This window comes from Hesperophylax consimilis, chromosome 12, assembly GCF_061612785.1.
Source record: "Hesperophylax consimilis isolate HC1 chromosome 12, BYU_Hcon_1.0, whole genome shotgun sequence".
Taxonomy (NCBI): domain Eukaryota; kingdom Metazoa; phylum Arthropoda; class Insecta; order Trichoptera; family Limnephilidae; genus Hesperophylax; species Hesperophylax consimilis.
Genome location: NC_142847.1, coordinates 8,229,703 through 8,251,257, shown reverse-complemented (window position 1 = coordinate 8,251,257; position 21,555 = coordinate 8,229,703).

Genomic DNA, 21,555 nt, shown 5'->3' with positions numbered 1-21,555 from the left:
AATGAAGAAAAAATATATATATCTTGATTTTATGAAACAAATAGCTCTTTACTTTGAGTATTGCTTGTAAAGGATATTCCTCGTGGCTTCTATTTTTTTCTGCTAGGTTGCAATCCTTATTCCACCGACAAATAATATCGTAAATATAATGAGAGATCCCGTTTCGGCTGTTTTGCTTGTACTGGGATATATTATTATTTTTATGCTTTTATATGTTATCTTAATATTTATGCATGTAACGTTGTATATTAGTATTTAAAAAAAAAGTTGAAACAATCGTTTGTGTGTGAGGTTTGTTCCTTGCTAGTAAAAATAACCCTTTGAAACCTAAAAATTGTAAAAATTAAATTATTTATTTATTTATTTAGTAAGCAAAAAAATAATAATTTTACGCCGAGATCTTTCAATCAATTATTTAATGTGTTATCACTCAGCCATTTGGGATCTAATAATTTAACGTCACATTTTTCGATCTCATATTTCAAATTCAGAACTAACAATATTTTCTTCAACTAATGTTTGCTTTATTTTTTGGCTGCTATCTTTTTGAATGATTGAAAATTACTAACGAATTTATTTGTAACTTATTATGTGTCTCGGAAAAAGATCATAGAACATAATATAATAAATAAGTTCTTTTATTCTTTTATCTCTAGAATATGTATAAGATAATAGAAAATAATATAAATATATTTTATTTATTGCAAAATAATACAAGAATTCCAATTATAACAGTATGCAAAATATTTTTTTCCTAATTATTCTTCTACTCCATGGACCTCTAAGGTGACCTCCAGGAGCTCGTGTTTATGGGAGGAGTAAGTAAATACAAAAAGAAAATAATATTTAAAAGGTGATGTGTAAACAATATTCAAAGTATTTTTAAATAACTACAGACGTAATTCAACATACAAATTAATATAATTCAATCTTCAAATTAAGTACCGACATAATTCAATATACACGACTTTAGAGAATTAGTATTATAACAATAGCCAAAGTATTTTAATATTCTCAAGTGAATTTTTCTAAAAGTGAATATTAAATTTCATTGAATTAATTTTTGAAACACTATCTAGGTTAAAAATAAAATATCAATATTTAAAACAAATCATTCTTTTTATATAAATAAAGGGTTAAATTTTTAAGATATCTTTGAAATTTTAGAAATTAGAAAAAAAATTATATTAAATAAAATATTATTGATAACAATTTTTTTTTAAATATCCATTTTCTAAAACTTATATTTTTTTTGTTATTTATTTAGACATCTTAATTACTCTTTGATTATGCTGTGTCAATTTATAAAAAAATGGTTATATACATAAATGAAATAATATTATATTATATTAATGATTTTATTAAAAAAATATATATTTATATATATAAATATAATTAAACTAACTAATTAATCACCGCTTATTTTGTATAAACTTGTTTGTCTATTCTTAATTTGTCAATTTTAATTTACGTTTATCCCGACGAAGAAACCATCGGTTTTGAAAAATGGTGATCCTTTTTGATTAAATAATGTGTGTACGAAGTTATTTATTTGATTTAAAATAATAACAATAATGTCAAAAATAGGCGCCTGAGCCAACTTTTGCTTTTTTAAAGTTACTACATTTTGCCTTTGGACCAACGTCTCCTTTTACATATAAAGCAATTTAAAACGATTACAGTGTCATTCTCTTCTTGTACATAAATTTGTCATATTATACATGATCCATTCGAGCCATTTTTGGCACCACTCAAAAACGTTTTGAGTGATCGCTTGAATTAACTACCAAATTTATAGAACCTAAAAATATAGGATAAACGGTGCAATCTAGGTGGATTAATTGGCTTTAAACTACAGTAAACAGTTTCATATGTTTCAATATGAATATTTCGAGGAATGGAATTAATTAAATATTATGGTAAATGTATACATATATATAATATGCCACCAATCGCTCGAGTGGATTATCTGTGTAAAAAATTGTTTCTTCTTCAATCTCATCTCACTATTAAGAGGAAGCTACAAGCCAAAAATATGTATATTTTTGGTATACCTTATATTGCAGGTAATAGGCATTAAAATCGCTCGACAAACGGAGTCTAGAAACGTTCGATTTCAAGCACAAAACAGGTTTTTATTTATTATGTAAATAATTTTATAAAAAAAACAAAAAATTTAATCAAGTGAAACTGTCACAGATAATCTTAGCAAAAATACTGTATTTTTTTAAATTTGTTTCCTTTATGCGTTCATACATTTCTACTGAAAAAATATTTTTTTTAGTAGTTTACATTTATATTTTTTATTGACTAATTTATTTTTATATTTGAATTCTACTCGCGGAACGATAGGAAAACCTTCAATTTTTCTAATGCATATTTTTTGGTATTCATAATGTACACAAATTCGTTATAAAGATTAATCAAAATTGTGATTTAGCATTAAGCTTCGCCTTAAGTCATTTTTCATTCTGACAATTTTATTACGGCAGCTTTCTCATTATGATATTATGCTGCGTATACATTTGCGAACCGAAACGCGAGCCGAGGCTTGAATATAGACCAATATCCCTTGTTTCAAACCTATCAAAAATATTCGAAAAATGCATCAAATTTAGAGTCATTGAACACTTAGAAAAATATAAAATTCTATCGAAAAACCAATACGGCTTTCGTAAAGATCTAAGCACTGAGGATGCCATATATGAATTGACAAAAAATATTTATACATCTATCGATAAAAAAAAAGAAATGTCTTGCCATATTCCTAGATTTAAGAAAAGCTTTCGACACCGTAAATCATAATTTACTCATTAAAAAAATAACTCAACTGGGCTTCAAAAAACACACACTAAAATTACTATCAAACTATCTTAAAGACACAACACAAAAAACAAAAATTGGGAATAATTATAGTTCAGAAACACAGATAAAAAACGGAGTTCCGCAGGGAACTGTTCTTGGCCCGATTTTATTCTTAATTTATATTAATGATTTATGTAATTTTGTAATCCCTGGTAAAAAATTTTCTTACGCCGATGACACGGCAATAATAGTGGATGGTAATAATTGGACAGAAACTTTTTCGAATGCAACTGTATGTATTTCACTTGTTTCAAAATGGTTAAAATACAACAAACTTGTCTAAAACTACAGCAAAACATTTTACTTACCTTTTTATAAAAACATCAAAAACAAACCAAAAGACAACCTTAAAATTAGAATCCATAATACAACTTGCAATCAAGAAATGTGCTTCCTGTGCAACGAACTCGCTAATGTCAAAAATATAAAATATTTAGGAGTATCAATAGATATTAATCTTAATTGGAAATCTCATATTAATCAAACCACTTCTAAACTAAGATATCTAACCTACATATTTTATAGACTCAAGGAAATTTTAAACGCTGAAAAATTGAAAATGATCTACTTCTCCCTGGTGCAATCTGCAATCACTTATGGCATAATAGGATGGGGTGGTGCACCTGATACATTTATTAAGCCTCTACAAATAATTCAAAAGCACATAATTAAAGTCATATATAACAAAAATAAAACATTTTCGACCGACCTATTATACAAGGAATCTAAATTATTTAACATTCGTAAATTATTTATATTACAAACTATGAAATATCTATTTAAAAACAAAAACAATTTCAAAATAAATGAAAACAGAATGAGCAAAAGAACAAATAATATATTTTACACCCCCCAAACCAATACTAAATTAATGCAGACGCATAGCAGTTTCATTGGTCCTCGTACATTTAACCTTCTACCACTACAAACTCAAATGATAAATAAAAAGATAGAATATATTAAAGAGGTAAAATTATGGCTGATTGACGCAGATATTGAAACGCTTTTACTATAAATTTATTTATCCTTTCTACAACTCACTTGCTGAAACTTTATAAATTATTGTACATAATGTTTTCTCTTTACTTTTTATAATAACTATAAACAAAAAAAAAACTTTTTCTACTAATGTATATTATACTTTAGGTACTTGAAATATAGTAATCGTTTTATATTACCCACACTCAGGCAGTCAGTGCCTTAGTGGGTTTTCATTTCTTTTGTAAACTAGCGAACGAAGCGACCGCAAGCGGCGTTCCTTTCCCATAATTCGAGGGTTTCGATTCGCAAATGTATCCGTACCTTATAAAATCTATGTGTATATTGTATTAAACATAAATAATGTAACAATGTGTCGAATTGCATACAACACGATCATTAATCAACAATATGGCAAATAAATAAAATAATGATGTTGATTGATGGGCTGGTATTTTGCAATTTGTTGGTCATTATGTTGTTCAATTGGTTATAAAATTATAACAGTAGATTTAAGATTAGGTACACGAAAGATTTGTATAAATAAATCAGTGTAAAGCGCCAAAAAGGTATTTTTCAACAAAAATTTAATTATTATAAATTTTAACTACTCGTATTGATGTGATTTTTCACAAAAACGGCGCTATACAAATATCCAATTATTATAACGCCGAAATATTTTTTTTTGTTTCAGCAAAATCATTGAAATGTGAGCTCTGGCATCTTTAAAATTGCTCAGATCCTTCTGACCGTAATTTCTAGGCCAACGCAAAGGATTTCAACTCGCAAACTCATTTCCGCCATGAGCTGTAGAGCTGTGTAAAAAAAATATATGCCAAAAAGAATGACAAGCTCCCACATCTACATAGTTTTAACTCAATAAGAAAAAAGGGCGTCGAAACTCGAGAGAAGTTGGATATAGGTGATTTTGCATAAAAACGGCGCTATACAAATCATCCAAATATTATTATTATTATATACAAAATGATAAAATTTCTTCATATTCATCTGACATCGAAATAGATTGTTAAAAGAAACTAGAATGTTAAATGAACAAAATTGGCCAACAGTGAAACAGATGCTGACCTTGAACACGATATTTATACATAAAATAATAAACAACCTATTACCATTTAAAACCAACACTTTTAAAAATAAAATTATGTACAACAAGGACATTCACAAACATAATACAAGAACGTCCAACGAAATAAGTCTTCCAAAATAGTTTAATGTACAAAGGAATACAATATTATAATGCCCTGTCGGGAAACCATAAAGACTTGATTGATAGATTCAAGCTGGATTATATGAACCATTTTAATAAATATAAAAAATGTTTGTGTAAAAAAATTATGTATATAATTAATAACAAATTATACATTTGTAAATTTCGATGTACAAATGGCTAAAATAAAATTAAAACAATACATATTTACTCGTACCAAAATCGTATTTATAAAAGTTTGTATTTAAATATGGTTGTCGCCGAAGCTCTTTACGTATGAAATCCCACACTCAAATTCCAGGTTATCACACTCTGTGTGAAAAAGAAGCAACCTCAATACGAAACGCAAGGAGAAATTCAAAATAATGATCCTGCTCAAATCATTTATAGTTACGGTAACCGGCCATAAGGCGGCGGCCGCTTGTAACTTTCAGTACCTACTCGGTACTGCAAGCCTGTAATAGTATGTACGCTCGTAAAGTCGCCAAGTCTTACCACTCTGCCAATAGTGGCTGGGGACGAAATAAAAAAGGAGGATAGAATGTAGGAAAATTGGAAAAGCAATTTTACAATGAAGAAGTGGCGTACCTACGGAGATTTTACTATGAAGAAGGAGCGTTCTAAGATTTTACTGTGAAGAAGTGGCGCACAGTTATTTTATTATGAAGAAGTGGCGTACCTACTGAGATTTTACCATGTAGAAGTCACGTACTGAGATTTTGCTATGAAGAAGCGTAGGTACTGAGATTTTACTACGAAGAAGTGGCTTACTGAGATTTTACTATAAAGAAGTGGCTTATTTTAATTTTAATAAAAATAAGAATAATAATTGGCCAATTTATATAGCTCCGTTTTCGTGAAGTCACCTCAATATGTACAAATATATTTATAAAATAATAAAAGTACTACCTTAAAACTAGTGACTTAAATCTAAGACTTTTGAGGAAGTTGCGTAGGTACTGAGATTTTACTATCAAGAAGTGGCGTACTGAGATTTTACTATGAAGAAGTTGCATACTGAGATTTTACTATGAAGAAGGTGAGTACTGTTATTGAGACTTAACTATAAAGAAGTGGCGTACTGAGATTTTACTATGAAGAAGTTGCGTACCTACTGAGATTTTAATTTGAAGAAGTGGCATACTGAGATGTTACAATCATTTTCCTATTGTCAGTTCTACAACCTACTATTTTGTTTACAAAATATATTTAAAAGAAAAATTTTAATACCGGCATATACACAGAGAGCCAAGATGGCCGTCGATCATGATACATCATAATGTGTAATTCACACGGTGGATGTTTATAAATTTACTGAGGTTATAAATAATTAATTAATTAATGATTATATCAGCCAAATACGAAAGTTCAGAAACACAATTATAAATTATTGATAAAAAAAACACTCAATTCAAAGAAGAGACGCATTAAAATAGGAAGGTTTCGAAAAAATATATTTTTGTTCTGTTTCACCTGGCCGCTAAAATTAAATGGAGTCATAAATTAAACGAAGCCATCCATTTCATAATTGATCTTCTAGTGTTAATTCGCAATCCAGGAAACCATTTCACTGCTAACAAATGTTTGAAGATTTCCTTTCAACATGGCATTTAAAAGTGCAAAGATGTTGGACATTCAGCCATCCATCGTTAGTTTTTTTTCATTATCAATGACGCGTATCTACACATGTGTACTATTAAATGATTTTTATAATTCCTTGCAAAAATTTAACTTGACAATACAGTAAATGATTGACAATAAATAATGTTCGCGTTGTGGCAGGAATTAACTTTTTCCAGCTAACCGAATTGCAAGACCCAAAATGAAGGCAAATGAAAATAGTACCTACATTTTATAAAATTGCTATCAACTCCATTTTAATTTTTCGAAATTTTATATATCAATATTATTATTCAATTAATAAAAACAGTTAATATACACATAAACAAGTTCTGCTGCCTAGTTATTATTACGCGTGACAGCTGTTTCGCCTTCTGAATGCATTATCAAACTGCAGTTGCGCTATTTAAAGACGATATATTTATATTATTTCCATGTAGGTACTGATAATGAAAAATTAATTGTTTGAAATAATATAAAATGAATATAAATATATCGTAGATATATAAATGCATTGGTGGAATCACAGTAACCTCTTTGAGAATCTCAAGGACGATGCTGTGTTTTTACTTATTACGGCATAATAACACTTTATATAAATCAAGTGAACACCTCAGCATAGGTTCTCCTAGTGAGGTGTTCACAAAACAATACTACGAACAAGGAACAAGTTGGAAAACAAAATTTGGTAAAAAATGGTAGAGGCACTTATTGTGACGTTTTATTTTATTTAGACATGCGTACCTTACAAATATAGTTACAAGGAATTATACTGTAATAATAGTTTTAGGTAGATACGTTTTCCAGGCGATTATTTAGTACTTTTAATTTGACCGTAACAAATTCTTAATTGTAAACATCTCAATTGGTTGATGTGGATGTTAATTTTCACACAGAAACCTTACAAAACCGTAATAGATACACAATAAATGAACAAACTCACAAATTGATCCTCCTGCAGCATCCAATAGACTTATGCTACCATCTCATATGTACCGGCCAGAGAAGGCAGTGCATTCTGACAGGCGCCGACTGTTCCTGCCGGGGCATATATGGACATGCAGCGGCAGATGACGGTGAACAGGGGGTGAGTTACTACCGAACCTCGTAACGGTAATGGACACGCGGACTACGAGACGGAGTGAACATCGGAGACTTACCTGAAACATACAGAATAATCATACATTAAAATGTGCCACTTGGAAAATGTATAGCATTTGTGGTACAGTGCATGGAGAAAAATGATATCATACCAATTTCCGGATAGAATATTCATTCGAGCTATTGGTGTCATAGATGGACGATCATTTAATTTATCTTATTCATGTAATACTTTTTTAGGTTCCAACTTATTATGTTTTTTTTTCATCTAATTTTTATTTGTCATTGTTCTTATTTCTGTCTTGTTATATACAGGGTGTATCGGCACGTACCCGACAAACTTTAACCAGCTATTCCTTAGCATATTTGGAGTAAAAAATCTTATATGCACTTTGCTGTCCGGTAACGTTTTTTTAATAAAAAATGTACTATTCATATTTTCACCACATGTCACCACTGTTTTATCCTTTGTCAAAGTTTGAAAACCCATCGGGCAAATATTTTATTCGAATTCCGTTGAATAATGCACGTGTGTATACCTATATTGGCGCACTTTTACAATCACAACGAAATGGCACGGCACCATTCGTCTCATTTTTAACTATTATTATTTAGTGTGTGCGAAAGAGCGAAGACGCTTTTTGACGTACTTGCTTATGTGAAGCATTTGACGTACGATTAGCGTTACATTTGACGTACATTTGACGTATTTGAAGCATTTGACGCTTTTTGACGTACTTGCTTATATGCTGTTGAACACGAAACGCAATGCCAATGACAGTGATGTAGTGTGGAAATTTTATTTTTTTTGTTTTTAATTGAAAAAAAAATGCTACCGGACAGCAAAGTGTCCATAACATTTTTTACTCCAAATGTGCTAAGGAATAGCTGGTTAAAGTTTGTCGGGTTAGTGCCGATACACCCTGTATATCATGTAATTTGGCAGACTGGGACTGCAATCGCCGTCCTCATAAAACATTCGCTTTTAAGTGATACTTTTTTAGGAACCCTGTCAATTTATTCGTTAAAGGCCTGCAGTCCCGTTTTTAACATTAAAACATATAATTTGACCAGATTTGGGGGTTCATACTCGTGTTCCGACATCGTGATAATATAATCGAAATTCACTGAGAGTTTATCAGGAAACCTGCTAATTCATACATTAAAGGCCTGCAATCCCGTTTTTAACCGGGTTACCAATAATTTGAGGAGATTCTTAATAAAGTAGCAATATTCATTTTTTTCCATGCAGTCCTCCAATAATATAGACTTTCCAACAATCACCCAATCATCCGAGACACGAGAGAGATTCATACTATCTAACAAGGAGCTATTAAAACTCAGTAAAACATTTCTGTCGCATCGTGGTTGACACTTTACCGTCACCAAGAACCACGATAAGGATACCGGCCGGTTCCTGCCTCACAAATGCATAATTAACTTTACACGACAGTCGGCAATGCAAGAGAAATATAATTTCAATACATCCGCCATTAGGTTCACCTTCCGCCTTACACGGCCGGCCTAATGCAAAATGGCAACATTCACGAGACAGCCGGAACCTAACCGAGTTGCGGTAAATATTAAAATGACTATCGGACAAATATGGAGATTTGAATATAAATAGAAAATTGACAATCTGCTGCATATGGCATTGATTGGATAGGTCTCTACTAACCTCCATAATAGTAGAAATGTATGGGGAATTGCAGAAAGACAATTAATATTATTTGTACGGTTTCCTGCTGTTATTTTCTCCATTGCATGCATCAGTTTGTAAGTTACGTTTTTATTTTATTTTAGAAAAAACGAAGAACTTGTAAGCGAGTGTCTTGAATAACAATGTTCTATTTAAATATTACTGTTGTTGAAAAATAAAATGGGACAAATTCCTATCGCCTAACATCACTCTGAATTTTGGGGAGGCCATGGTCGCGCTGGCTCTGTGCAATTACTGTTGTGCGGTCATCGTATAAAAAAAACAATCCAAATGTCAAATTGAAATCGTTAGGTACCTAACTAAATTAATAAGGCACTAACTACAGAGAATTAATGACTAATATTCACTTAAAATCATTACTCTGGCATATTCTGACAGAAGGTTGTGAGTTTTTACGCTTTGCAATAAAATTCAAATAAATGGAATGATCCTGAACATATCCGAAAACTAAGAACTGTTTTTTAAAGGTGATAGAGTTTGAAATATTGTTATTAGATATAAACATAATTTTTTTTTAATTCATTTAATGCATACCATAAAAAAAGTTTTCAAAATGGTTCACCATACGCTTTTTAGCCTAAACAAAAACTAAAATTACTCAAAATGAAAAAATCGTTTTATTAGCCAAATGTATTATAAACAATATCGTCACCAATTCAAAAAAATAATTTAAAAAAAAATCGTAAATTTTACTCACATTGCGATCGGAACCTTTGGTTTCACAGAAGTGTACATTTTAATTTTTTCTGCGTTTAACTTCTAGATTTGAATATAAAGCGTGGTGTTTTCTTTTTCTAACACCGTTAGATCATTTTTCTAACCAACACAGTAAGGAAGACAACGATTTCTATGAGACAACATGGACTGTTCCCGAAAACGAACAAATTAGCCTGGGGGGATAGGCACGAATTCTTTAATAACATTGTACTTACGACTACTGAACAGGCATTCAATAATTTACACACTCTCTGAATATTGGGGGGTGCTTTAGCAATCCCAATTCCCCTAGGAGTTATTCTTATGCAAAACTTACAAAATTAAATTAAAAAACCTTTATTGAAATTGATTCAAAGATACATTTAATTGTCGTATTTATTTCTAAGCAGGCACTCATTTTTTCGCTTCACTCCTATCCTAGATATTGAAGAGGTTAAACGCGGTACAGCAGAATTTTTAGCAGTATTACGAATATTATTTCTGTGGTTAAATAATAATATTGTGATGATTTGTATAGCGCCGTTTTTGTGCAACATCACCTCAAGGGCGCTGTACAACTAACTGTACAAATCTTATAACTAACTATAGACTAGTCGAACGATTATCAAATTATGGCTAATAGATTGCATCCACCGATTCGTCGATCACTAATACAATGCAGCTGTTGATTCGTTAAAAATAACTTGAATACCACTAACAGGTGCCTGAGAGTATCGCAGACGATGATTGATAATAAATAATAAATAATAAAAGCAGCATCAAAATCAGATTGGGTACAAGTGACGCACGAGCGGCATAAACGTGCGGGATAAACGTCAATTATGTATCGGCACGAAACGATAGATGCCAAAACAATCAATAACGCGAAGCTACATAGTAATGTGTTGCACGGTCAAGCGAAAACCGGTCAGGATAAAATCAAGCACCATTACAAGAAACAGCTGCGCGGACTTTTTATCACAAAACTGACATTTGAGGTAAAAACACCCAATCAAAACTTTTTTCAATGGTGTAGATTAATATAATTTAAGGCGATGCCATACGTAGTAATGCAAAATCATGTGTTTTTGGTTTGAAAATTTGGTCGCCTAGAAATGTTTCAGATGCTTTAATTAAATACTGCGAGTAGAATACATCTTGGCCTTTGAAATAATCGAGTATTTTTTAGATAAATCTTTTTATAAGCCCGGAAAAAAATAATGTATAGGCCTATGAAAACTGCTTTAAAGTTCAAAATCTCCTACTTACGAACCCATTTTCGGTTATGATTTTATTGTATAATGTGTAAAATTAAGTTATTTATAAAATGATCGAAAAAAATTAAATATTTATGCCTGAACATCCACAAAATAAAATAATAGGCACTCTTTGGCCATGTTTTTTTCTTGCATAAATCAAAACAGGCGGATGGTGTTAAGTGGGAATTTAAACCTTATCGCCATCTACGTAAGAGTTTTTATTGATAGCGGCTCAATTTAAAATATTACACGACGTAGTGCATCGCCTTAATGGTGTATTATCACTTTACCCCAGGACAACTTGTATATTAATACATCAAATAAAACAAATTAATCAAATAAAATGTACGCTTTATTTAGCTATAACTTGGTGGTTATTAATTATAAATAAGAACCACAATTTTTTTATATAAAAGCTGACCGGTTTCGGAAAAAACTGTTTCTTCCTCAGGGCAAAATATATGCTAACATAACATTATAAAATAATGGGTAAGCATATATTACAACACTTATTGATATGTGTTCACCATTATTATGTTAGTATATGTTTTGCCCTGAGGAAGGAACGTTGTTCCGAAACCGTTCGGCTTTGCTATAAAAAATATTGTGGTTCAAATAAAGTTATATTGTTTCATTTAAAAATAAAATTCAATTTCGCACGCCAGGATTTGAACGAGACCTACGATTCGTAGCTAAGTACATTGTTTCATATTTCGCTTACTAATAATAGCAGTATCAGATTTCAAGTGATCTCATAGTTAAAGGAAAGGATGACGATGATTGTATGCATGTGTGTTTATTTCAAAGTATTATCACGCCTGCAAACTGTTCATTTTCACATAAACAATTCAGTAAGCGATAAAATTGACATAAACTATTAAGATATTATATTTTCTGAGAAATGTTTCTAACAATACCCGCATAATGCTATTATATTTATATTGTTGATTCTGACGCGAGTTGTAAGCAAGACGGACTCCTTTTTGCTACACTTGCTATTTATGCTTGAATTAAAATGCATTTCCTTAACCATCTCAGACCGTGTGTACATTTGAAAATACATAGATTTCAGAATTTTTTCCTCAATAGGCCGTGTGTATATTTGAAAATACATAGATTTCGGAATTTTTTCCTCACTACGCTGTGTGTGCATTTGAAAATACATAGATTTCAGAATTTTTTCCTCACTAGGCTGTTAGTGCATTTGAAAATGCATAGATTTCAGATTTTTTTTCCTCTTTAGACCGTGTGTAAATTTGAAACTTCATAGATTACAGAATTTTTTCCTGACTAGGCTGTGCGTACATTTGAAAATACATAGATTTCAGAACTTTTCTCTCAATAGGCCGTGTGTACATTTGAAAATACATAGATTTCAGAATTTTTTCCTCACTAGACATGCTGGTATAACTGACTTTATATACTGTTCGCACTTTTTTTTTAAAATTTGACTTTCAGCTAGCCAATTGATTTTGAAAGGCATCTTTTGTGGTTAATCTCGAACAAATTCTTCCTCACGATTTTTTTGATTTGAAGGTATTTTTTCAATGTTTTTTTTTATAAAGTTGATTAAATGTTATATATTTGGTATAAAGTGGTACGATTTGTCATTTTATATGCAACTCTGTTCTTTCAAACAAGAGTAGCAATAAAAAAAAACAACTTCGCACGACGTGACGTCAACGCGGCAGAATTTGCGAATAAAAGCGAAAATGCCGTTTTGGCAGCGAATCGAAAATGTCACATACGAAAATTGTTATAGAGAATTTATTCATCAACATAAAAATGCCTTCAGTATCGTAATTTTTTTCTTCATTTTTACCGAGAATAGAAATAACAGTGTACTTAACCTATTGTTATCAAGCATCAAATAGGTATGTTCTACAACTGCCAGTTTTAACTAAGGTCTGAAAGGGTTAATATGCTATTAATTTATATTATTTTTTTTTTGCTGTCACCTTGTGACAGAATGATATCAAGTTGACGTGAAACATTATTTAGTTTAAATAAATACGTAAAATAATATTTCATTATTTCAAATAATAAGCTTTACTAATGTGATAAAACACGGGAGTATTAACTGTTCAGTGTGGCGTATAATATTCGAGGGTTGTCTGAAAAGTTTCCGACCTCAACGCAAAGATGGCGGTACTCGTCGTATGTATTATAATACTTCAGGGAATGCTAAGAGGCTTAAGGATATGCGGGAAGGAGAACCCGCCTGGCAATTATGATCTGGTAAGTAAACATAGCTAAAGACATTTCAAGCAACGTCTCTAATCTTAACGGTGTTTTCTCACTAGGGCGAACCTGAAAGTCAAAAAAATCAAATATTTCCTCTTTATATTCAATCTTAGATTCGCTGTCGAGCGTATCCTAATTAAATCACTTCAATTATTTTATATTATACTAGAGTATCCTTGTCAAATAAAAGAGAAAAAGAAGCTTGGTAGTCTCTCTTTCTAAATCTGTTTATATTATATGTCTGACCATAGTAGAAAGGAGATAGAACGAGTTTCATGAGGACGTATCAGTTGGTGAAAGATACCATTTTTAGTTAGTTTTTACTAGTTCCAACCAGTGGCGGCCAGCTAATATGTGCTCCCGAGCGCCGAACAACCAACAAGATTTCCGACATGGCTAATCACAATACGAAACTCGGTTCGGTTATAATATCTCATTCAAAAGGTACCTACTTATTAAGCGCGCTTAACTTGCAGACCGACTTTGACTTGTGCCTATGTTCGTAGCAGTTCGTTTTCGATTGCGATCCAAAATTTAACTGCTTTGTCGCATATTCTGTGGAACAGTCGAAAGCGTGGGTCCATACCATTACATACTATTCTTTGCAAATAATACCATATCAAGAACGGCGTTCGGAGTTTTACCACCACATCAGAAGGAACGGTTTATTCAGTAGAAAGTTAAACTAAAACGCGTATGTTTGATATTATTGTCGATATCGTTGTTTCAATTTACCATCTGCTATTTTTCAGCGAATGTTACGCTTCTTCGATACAAGCATACAGGATAAAACTTGTCATTAAGAGATGAGTGATGGTCAGATTACTTATTATCAGTTCAGTCAGTACTCGCCGTTGCCAGGCATTGTCTCTTGAATTTAAAACTTTTCTTACTCTGAGAAAGTTTTGAAGTTTAATTGCAGGTTATATCGATCTTGTATATCAATTATTAATAAGGCATATCAATTGCATGTTATACTAATTTATGATTACTTTTGTGTTTGTTCAACGTATAAATTAAGAATGAGTTTGAATGTGGAATACATTAAGAATAATAGGTCGAGTTTTGAAAACAAAGTGATAATAAAAAATGCCGGTCCACCTAAAACCTGAACTGATAATAAAATAAGAGTGCAAATCTGGATCGAAGAAGTTTACTCGATCATTTAACAAAACAATGTATAACAAAGCTTGTAGCTCTGTGCATGTGATCAATTGAATAGTTTATTTTGTTTTACGTGTTTAATTTACGATGTTGATTCAGTTTGGACAATCAGCGGTGTTACTGATGTAACTCACCTTTCTGAAAAAATCAAAAAACATAATTCTTATCATTTACATTTACAAAAAGTTTTGAGCTTAAAGGTTTTAGGAAAAGTTGACATCAGAATGCAATTGGATTCAGGCTACCGTGCCTAAGGTAAACACCATAATGAGCTATTTAATAAAAATCGATACAGGTCAAATTTCCCAGAACATGATTTCAATGTGACGCTTAAAACGTATGACTTCCTAAATAAAGTTCAGTACCTAAAAGGTAAACTCTGTGCAATTTACGCCCGCGACGATTTTTCAAAAGCTAACGGCGCTTTATCAATTTTACAACTTTTTTATAGTACTTGTTTATTAGAAGACTTTCCCGAGACTGTGAAATTACTAAAACTTTTGTGCACCATTCGTGACCTTTGGAATGACCTCAGTTGAAAGCTAAAGATGTTTCTCAACGTTAAAAAGAATACAATCTTTTAACACGTTGAGCCAGGACAGACTGAACGCACTATCAGTGTTAAGCATTGATAGAGGTCTTTGCTAAACAAAATGAACAGAGAATAGAAATTCTTTATAAATAGGTATGTACCTTTATTTAATTTATTTTATGACTTAATGTTGTAATCCGGTGAACCCCCACATATTTTGACCACCGGCCGCCACTGGTTCCAACTGGTCCCTACCGTCTGGAGCTAGTTGGACTATGGCCTCCTCAACTGGGGTAGATCTACGAGTGGTTAAATGAAATTTGTGTCAGGATATTTTTGAAGGGGGAGGGATGAACCTGGTCCATGATTGTAAGAGGGAGGAAACAAAACAACTAGCAGATTTCCCCAATAAGCTAATCAAGTACCATTAATTGAAATTCCAGTTAGAGAGACACAGTACTAACCCACTACCATCTTTGCACTACGGATCATAAAAATGGTGTTTGGAATTCTAATTTATTCTAAGACAGTTTCGTTCTAACTGTATCATTAAATTAACTAAATAAAGTTCATCATCCCACCAATTTGTTTTAAATCATTCCCTTCCTGGTCTAAAACACTGAGAATTTTCTCCCCAAATACATCAGAAACACGTGATAAAGGAACGCCTCAAACATAAACAAACCATCACAAGATCTCATAAAAAAGCTCTAAAAACCGGATTTGAAAAAACCAAGGCAAAAACCTACATCCGTCGCATCATCTCATTTGAGTGAATGCATGTGAGTGCGCATATCCGACTCGAGATGTTAATTGCATTATTTGTATACAATTGCATCCGTCTGCGTCCAGGCTTCGGGAATCTCCGGAAATCGTCTGCAGCCTTCGGCAACCATCGGAACTTTACATGGTACACCGTAACACTCTCAAACATTGGCGCTTTGAATTAAGTTTAAATGAAGTCAGATAAATTGTATTATGCCCGATGAAAATAATCCACGCCTATGTATAGGTAGGCGTAATGAATAAGAATAAGAAAGTGACAATTAGATATTTACAAATAATCTGACAATTTTATAATTCCAATCAATATGAGTCTCAGCGTCGCCCCGGTAAGCACCAGCATTCAGAATAGAAGTGTTGCGTGAAATGGCTTTAGCCATGTTCAGTGACCAAATCTGAGAACTGCCAGGTACTTCTCAACCTGCCTCTTCTTCATCCGCATCCCCCACCCATTAAAAAGCCAACCAAGATTAATTAATCATGATACGAAATAAATTATGGAATTAAATTAAATTAGTTTGATAAATAACATTGAATAAGTGTCCTTCAATGGGGAAAAGATGTTTTATTTAAATTTTATATAAGTTTTTAATCCAGCAGGACTAGAAGGATAGTAAAATCCCAGTTTAGGATATTACATGATATATATGTCGGTATACAACTATTACATTACAGAATAATTACAATTTTTTTTTTACATCAAATAAGGAATACAATCTTATCAAATAAATGTACTTTCTCAATGACAATTCTTTTTTCAAACTTACTTCAGTCCACATAAACAAGACGATTTCACGTTTGAAAAGAGACTTTTAAATCTGAAATCGTACCAAACCATTAAAACGGCCACCACCTACAGGGTTTTCCAATAAGAGGTGTAATTTTGAATAGCCCGCTATTTCGGTAGATGTTACTTTTGAAGCTGTCATTTTTTGACATTTGACAAGTAGAAACTACGCCATTAATAAAAATGGAACGATACACGCTTCAACAACGCATTGAAATTATTGAAATTCATTTGAGTGAATCAAATGCAAATCATCTTGAGTGATGAGGCCCATTGCCACCTCGGTGGCTTCGTAAACAATCAAAATTGTCGCATCTGGGGCTCGAAAACCCAAGAGTTATTGTTGAAAAGCCTCTCTATCCTCAACGTGTGACTGTTTGGTGCGGTTTATGGTCCGGCGGAGTCATTGGACCTTACTTTTTTGAAAATGAGGCTGGAGCAACAGTTACGGTGAATGGATTGCGCTATCGAGAGATGATTAATGGACGGAATTGGATGGTATTGATCTGGACAACGTCTACTTTCAACAAGAAGGCGCTACGTGCCACACAAGCAACGAAACCATTGATCTTTTACGATTGAATATCAAAATAACACCTCTTATTGGAAAACCCTGTATAACGTAAGAACAAAATTTATAGACAGACGAAATGCAAAACGGTCGAGATAAACCAGGACTTTATGCTCACTCATGTTATCTACATAGTGGTGAGACGACCTCCGTAGTGTTGTGGTAAATATACTTAATTATGATCCAGAGAATGAGGGCTCAGTCTGTTCAGTTCCCTTTGAAGTACAATAATAAAAATAATACCGAAGGACAAACCACTAACGCGACATAACGATAAAATATTATGGTATTCAAGTAGACGCTTTATGGAAGTAATTTTAATGTTTTTATTGCGACATTTTTAGAGCAAAAAAACAATGAAATAAGGGTCAGGAGATAATGATTTGACATGTAGAGTGCATAAAGTAAAAAAACATACCAGATGGATTAGAATTCGTGGGAACTCACACACATGTTTGCTATTGGAGCAGCGATTTAAATACTGAGGACCAATGGAATCATTCGAATTATTTTTATTATTAAATTTGGAATAAATTAATGATTCCATGATTGCAAAGCTGTGTTCACAAGTTGAAAAAGAATAATTATTGCTATAATAAAGTAAAGGATCGTTTAGATATTTAGAAGAAAAACTGTGATGGTTGAATAAAAATATTAAAAACAGCAAACAAATAAAATAAATCCTTTGTTCTGGAACAATAGGAATACGGGTATATAAAGATTACAGTTGATTTGTAGTTTTTTTATACAAATAATTTTTGTATGTATTTTAATTTGATTTGTTTAACATGTTTTGTAGAGCTTACTTTCAAATATGTCCATAGTATGGTACTTCTGTTTGATAAAATTATTTTTATAGTCAGTTTGATGATGCCCTAGGAAGAAAACAGCTATTACGCATGAAACTATAATATATGTATACATGGTGTTAAGGGACATACTTGACTTGTCACAGTTTAAAGTAAGTCAATTACGTCCCTTAATACTATGTAAAGCAAACTTTACAATAAGTACCTACCTAATATCTACAAATATTGCATAAAAAATATTTAACAGTACGAAAAACGAGCATAACTGCAAGAAATCAAAATTAAAAAAAATCATAATTTAATTACACGGAATTTATTTACAAGAAGAGTATAATAACATACCTCACAAATAAATAATAATGTTACCGTTTATTATTATTTTGCCCGTGTTCTATTTAATAAAACATAACTTCATAGTAAATAAATAAATTTATATTTCACAAAATTTTCCTCCTTTAATAATGTTCCACTAAATTATTAGATATATAAAAAGCACGGGTGTATAGTATAAATAACAACACAGCCATCATAATTAGATTAAAAGTTGAAATGGGCCGAGAATTGTATAACGAAGACCGTTAAAATGTCGAAAATTCGAAATGGCGCAAAACGTTGATTTGATGTCAATCAAGTGTAATGAAGTTTTGTCACAGCTTCAGATGTATTGAAATTCAATGGACATATTATTCTAAATTGTTATTTATAACTATATAAGCCCTAGGGGTAATTTTTCACCAAAACTGTGCTATAAATTTATCCAATTATTTTGAATAATATGAAAAATTGCATAAACATGTTTCCGACGCACAATAAAACAAAGTTTTACAGCATTTTGTAAAAAAAAACGGACGGCATAATCGATTAAGGTAACAAAGGACGAGTCAAATTACAGAAAAAATAAACTAAAACATAATAGTTTTTTACATCGACCTTTGTGAAAACCTTCGAAACAAGATGGCGATGACGAAATTGGCGGCAATACAAATAAACAAATGAGAGCCGCTGAAATTCAAACGTGGAACGCTTGTAATATGAGTTTAATTGAGCAGTTCTCGGAAAAGATTGAAGTTGGTAGGTATGTCTGAATAAATCTTAGAAAATAAAATAATAATAATATTGAGCGCTGTTTCTAGACATCTTGGGTTTGAAACAAAAATAACACACATGGCTTATTAAAAAATGGCACATCTGCTCAAATGTGGAACGCTGTTCTTTGTTTAAATTAAATACCTAGTGCCAAAAATTGTATTACCTATAGGTAGGTAGGTACCTAAGAATGATCGACGATAATTAAAAAAATATATTTATAGAGAGAGAGAGAGAGAGAAAAAAAATGGTATATCCCATGACATCAAACCAAATGTTTTTGGCAGTCCTAATATTAACAAATTATTATTTTTTAAATGAACTATTATCGATAAATTTCTCATCTGCACTACACAAATTGTAGAATCGAAAGGTTGCTTGAAATGGCTTTAGCCACGTTTGGTGATCTGATCTGAATAGCCAGGTACTCCCCCACCTTCTTCTTGTTATATCTTTCACCTCTTTAGCCTCACAACATACCTTGGATAATACAACATAATCTTTAGAGTTACTCTAAACTAAATCCTAATGACTTCGAACATTTGGGACTCATATTAAAAATTATTTTTGTTCATATGAAAAATATATTTTAAATATTTTAAACAATCATGAACTTATACCAAAAAATGAGTAAAAATTTGTAGCTTACAAAAATTATATTATTATTCTTATAGGAGAAGAAAGACATTATTTTTTTATTGCAATTTTTTTCAATTTCGGCATACAGTGAAAAATCAAGATGTTATTTCAGCAAAGTTCTACGAAGCTTTTTTGTCAACGAAATACGACGGACCAAACCACGGTTTTGACGGATTCAAATTTTGAATGGAATAGAACGGAATCCGTAAAAATTCCTTTTATTTGAATTTAAATGCGGAACACAAAAGTTCCCGAACAATGGACCTTTCATTTAAAAAACAGTCCTACGGCGACAGTGCAAAAGGATATGGATGAAAACAGAGATTTAAAACTAAAGATTTGAAATATATATGTATTTTATAAATTCCACGAGGGAAATTGTTTTCCTCGGGACTTTACTATGCGTAGAGTCTTATCGAAAAAATTAAGATACAAAGCTGGGTCATGAAGAAAAGAGGCCGGCAAATCATTCCACGGCCGTTATGTTTAACACAAAGAATGAGTCATAAAAACGACCCGTTCTCTCGTGGTGAAAGTCATCAGCCTGTACGGGCTTGGCGCGCTTTTGGCGTATTTCCCGGCTGTGCACCATTGGTGCAAATATCGGTAGAAAGAGGATAGCCTTACCACCTGGCGCCTGTCCCCCAAACTCTGCAATTAATCAGTTAAGTTTTGGGTCCAGCCCAGAAGTAGCTGCCAAGTTCAACAGTGGGGCGGACTTGCGATTTTTTTAACGAGTCAGCAGTTGTCGTATACTATTGAACATCTGCTGGCCCTGTACAGTAGCGATGGGTCATGACTCATTTTATTAATAGCGGGAGCCACGGTACCAGCTCAATATTTTCGTACGGTTCAAAGAGTCGACTCGATTGAATGATGGCTCAGTTGAACGGGAGCAGTAAGCTCAGAGCGTATAAGCAATGACAATACTGTGCTCGCCCGATACGGCTCCCCCGCTACGCCTCTCCCAAAACGGTTCCAAGCGAATGAACGATCTCACGACCGGTACTCCGCCTCGTACCACGAAAAAAATAAGATGCTGGGTAGTTAACAGGTGTCGGTACATAATGTCCAAGTCCAAATGTCGGACTGTCAGACGCTGTTCACGTCTCTGAGTACCTAATAACAATTAACACTTGGATAATTTTTAATTTTGCCATTTTTCTAAAATATCTCCGGATAAAAAAAGAGTAACCATTCAATTCAGGCATGGTACTGTTTACCGGAGTCGTACGAATATGACTCATCGAAAAGAGCTAGCTCAATTGTGTGGCTCGTTCGCGAACGACTCATCGCCAGTGTACAGTATTTAACGAGGCAAGACGTCACATAATCAATTGAACAAAAGTCAAGTGCTTGAAATTTTAGCAATAATCACACACAGCAAAAAAATCATTCAATCAACCTTTGCATCAACTGCCCTGCATATTTTGATTTCAAATTTGGCCACCAATACTTAACCACATAAACAAT